Source organism: Erinaceus europaeus, chromosome 2, assembly GCF_950295315.1.
Source record: "Erinaceus europaeus chromosome 2, mEriEur2.1, whole genome shotgun sequence".
Lineage (NCBI taxonomy): Eukaryota > Metazoa > Chordata > Mammalia > Eulipotyphla > Erinaceidae > Erinaceus > Erinaceus europaeus.
Window position 1 is genome coordinate 134,622,450 of NC_080163.1, and position 4,628 is coordinate 134,627,077.

A 4,628-nucleotide genomic window follows, 5' to 3' on the forward strand; every position below is an offset into this window, starting at 1 on the left:
CCCCTCCGCAGCCCCGCCAGACCTGCGTAGCTGCGGGTTGTGCGCGGACTCGCCGGGCACGGCCCGGCGCCACTGAGCCGCGTCGCTACCCGCTGGAGGTAGCGGATCCCGCAGGCGGAGTTTGGCGCCACCGCAGGGTTGGGCCTTCGTCGCCGGCCATGCTTGGTTTAGAGGACAGAGGATCAGGGAGGCAATTGACTGTGATGCCCGCCCCTTGCCGCCTTAGCAAGGGCTGGAGAAGGGCCAGGTGGGGCCTGCACCTGTCACACGGAATGCTGCCCTCTGCAGAAGGAGGTTCTGGTAAACCTCTCCGACATGTTTCCTGTCTGCTTCAAAACTGGGCATTTTAAAAACTGTTGAGGGCTGGGAAGACAGCATAATGTTTGTGCAAAAGACTTTCATGCTTAAGACTCCAAGGCCTCGGGTTCAATCCCCGGTACCACCATAAGCCAGAGCTGACCAGTGCCCTCTGGTATCTCACTCATTAAAATAAAATAACATATATATATATATAAAGAACTATTGAAATACTACTCACCAATAAAACAGAAAAACAGTACCCTAACAAAGCCCCTTTTCTCTACCTCTCTTTTTAATATTTTACTTATTTAATGAGAGACACAGAGCGAGCGAGACCACCAGATCATTGCTCAGCTCTGGCTGATGTTGGTGCTAAGAACAGGCATGAAAGTATTTTTGCATAACCACTATGCTATCTTCACAGCCCAGGCCCTTTTCTCTTATAAACAGTGTTCACAACCTTGTTCAACAAATACAACCCAGCCTCGTGTAAAAAAAAAAAAAAAAAATGAGCTCAGCTCTCAGAATCTCAGAACACATATCAGTTCCAATCCCCCCATTACATAGTAGAATTACCAAAAGATTGTTCTGACTTCAAAGCAGTAATGTGGTCAAGCTATTCTATTATTTGCAAGGCTAATTTGGAAAATCTTTTTAAAAGCTAATAACATTTTTAGTTCCTGCAGGGGTGGTAGTTTTGTAACCAGCCAGTAGGCCAGTCAGCCAGAATGATTCCAGATTTCAGTTCTACTTCTTAGTATATCTATAGCCTGTGCAAGTTGCTTGAGTTAGCCTTTGGTTCTTTTGCTTTTTTTCTTTTATTTTATAAGTGAACTGCTCAGCTTTGGTTTATGGTGGTGTGGGGGGATTGAATCTGAGACCTTGGAACCTCAGGCAAGAGAGTCTCTTTGCATAAAGATTATTCTGTTTTCCTCACCCTAAAATCAAAGCTGACATTTGCCTAATAACTATTCGGAGAAACTGGTGATTTCCTCACCTGGGAGGGTGACGGCTTCGCTATGAATGTGACCTAAATTCGAGTTTCCAACTCACTAACTATATAGGAACACTAACAGCAGTTGAGGAAGCTTCAATATCAATTCTCCCTTAAGTCTATTTTATTTTACTTTAAAAAAAATATTTATTTGGGAGTCGGGCTGTAGCTCAGCGGGCTAAGCGCAGGTGGCGCAAAGCACAAGGTCGGCATATGGATCCTGGTCCAAGTCCCAGGCTCCCCACCTGCAGGGGAGTTGCTTCACAAGCGGTGAAGCAGGTCTGCAGGTGTCTTTTCTCTCCCCCTCTCTGTCTTCCCCTCCTCTCTCCATTTCTCTCTGTACTATCTAACAACGACAACATCAATAACAATAATAACTACAGCGACAATGAAAAACAAGGACAACAAAAGAGAAAATAAATAAATAAAATGTAAAAAAAATAAAAAAAACATTAAAAAAATTTATTTATTTATTGACAGACACAGCCAGAAATTGAGAGGAATGGGGATGACAGAGAGGGAGAAAGACAGAGAGACACCTGCAGCACTACTTCATCACTCGTGAAAGCTTTACCCCTGCAGGTGGGGGCCGGGGACTCGAACCTGGGTCCTTGTACACTGACTGTAACGTGTGCTCAACCAGGTTCACACCCAGCCCCTTATTTAATTTAATTTATTAATGAATACAGACAGAGAAAATTTGAGGTGGGGGGAGAGGGAAAAAAACAGACACCTGCAGTCTTGCTTTACCGCTTGTGAAGTTTTCCTCCTTCCAGGTGGGTACCAGAGGCTTGAACCTGGGTCCTTGTGCATTGTAACATGTGCACTCAGTCAACCAGGTGTGCCACCATCAGGCCACTCTTAACTCTATTTGGGGTTTTTAATTTTTTTTTATATTTATTTATTTTTCCTTTTGTTGCCCTTGTTTTTTATTGTTGTAGTTATTATTGCTGTTGTTGTTATCATCGTTGTTGGATAGGACAGAGAGAAATGGAGACAGGAGGGGAAGACAGAGAGGAAGAGAGAAAGACACCTGCAGACCTGCTTCATCGTCTGTGAAGCGACTCCCCTGCAGGTGGGGAGCCAGGGGCTCGAACCGAGATCCTTATTCCGATCCTTGCGCTTGGCGCCACGTGTGCTTAACCCGCTGCGCTACTGCCCGACTCCCTCTTAACTCTGTTGGAAAAAAGCCCAAATTCAACAGGAACAGTGAAGCTCCGCAACAATTTTCTTTTCTTTTTTACTTATAAGGATCTGTACTTTATAACCGCAGAGAAAATTTATGACTCAAAATGGACAGACAGTCCACAAGAGAAAACACTGAAATACTGTGTTTTTTAAATTTATTACCTCTTATTTATTGAATAGAGACAGCCAGAAATTGAGAGGGTTGGGGGAGATAAGAGTAGGAGAGACACCTGCAGCCCTGCTTCAGCACTTGTGAAGTTTTCCCCCTTCAGGTGGGTACCAGGTTCCTTGCGCATTATAATATGTGTGCTCAACCCGGAGCACCATCAACCAGCCCCCTTTATAATTATGGACCTTGAGAGCTTGTTTGGAGGTTCTAGCAGGGGAGCGCAGCTACTCATATACCCTCGACCAAAGACCGGTCTGTCTTATTCGGGGAAGGCCGTCCTCTTCGACCAAGCGCGCAGCTTCGGGAGGAACGCACATGAAGCGGTGAGGGAGGAAGGGGGGGGTCACCTGCCTAGTCAGCCAGATCAGCCGAATCAACCCTGGCGATCAATGGGGTGACAGCTGTCGCAGCCAGCTCGCCCTCACATCTCCCCTTTATAATTATGTTTGAGTAGTGAGAGAGGAACATTGCAACCTTGGTGTTAAACATGTGGTGTGATAATACACAAGCTAATGAGAAGCGAAGCTTTCTACCTAAGATATGTGCAGTCTTGGAAAGCAATTTTACCTCAATTAAAAAAATACACACACACACACACACACACACACGCACACACCTACATAGTATGGCCAAATGAAATAGCTCAATTAGTAGAGTGCCTTTGCCATGAATATAAAGTATCTAGCACATAACAGCAGTTCATAATAACCATGATTATAATTCTTTATTTCCAAATTTGATTTAATTCCTCAGCCTACTCTGCTTAATTACATTCTAAGTTTGACTGGGAAAACTTTTAAACTTTTTGATTTTTTTTTAAAGATTTTATTTATTTATTAGTGAGAAAGACAGGAGAGAGAGAGAACAAACCACACATCACTCCAGTATTATGTGTTGCCGGGGATTGAACTCAAGACTTCATGCTTGAGAGTTCTATGCTTTATTCACTACGCCACCTCCCAGACCACACTTTTTTTTTTAAAGATTTTTTAAAAATTTTATTTTCCCTTTTGTTGCCCTTGTCTTTTTTTATTGTTGTTGTAATTGTTGTTGTTGATGTGGTTGTTATTGGATAGGACAGAGAGAAATGGAGAGAGGAGGGGAAGACAGAGGGGGGAGAGAAAGATAGACACCTGTAGACCTGCTTCACCGCCTGTGAAGCGACTCCCCTGCAGGTGGGGAGCTGGGGGCTGGAACCCGGATCCTTACGCCGGTCCTTGCGCTTTGTGCCACCTGCGCTTAACCCACTGCGCCACCGCCCGACTCCCAACTTTTTTTATTTTTTAGAGTATTCCCTCTAACATAGGTGTTGATGACTCTTTAAGCAACTTAGAAGGACTTAAATAGCAAAATAAACTAAGATTTAAATAGAGGTAAAGATGGTGCCTGTTAATCAGTGCTTCCACTTAGCTAGTTCGGATCAACAATGTGTCTAAAATATTTAAATCTATTACTTAATTTTTTTTACAGACCACTGCTCAGCTCTGGCTTATGGTGGTAGAGGGGATTGAACCTAGGGCTTCAAAGCCTCAGGGTTGAGTCTGTTTGCATAACCATTAAGTTATTTCCCCTGCTCTTTTTAAAAAATATTTTTTTTATTTATTAATGAGAAAGATAGGAGGAGAGAAAGAACCAGACATCACTCTGGTACATGTGCTGCTGGGGATTGAACTCAGGACTTCATGCTTGAGAGTCCGATGCTTTACCCACTACGTCACCTCCCAGACCACTCCCCTGCTCTTAATCTTTTTTTTTTTTTAAGAATTTATTTATTTATTCATAAGAAAGATAGGAGGAAAGAACCAGCCATCACTCTGGTACATGTGCTGCCGGGGATTGAACTCAGGACCTCATGCTTGAAAGTCCAGTGCCTTAGCCACTGCGCCACCTCCCGGACCACTAATTATTCTTATATTAAAGAATTTGGGAGATAATTTTAACTCGAGACAAATTTGACTCTTACGGTGATTTTAACTC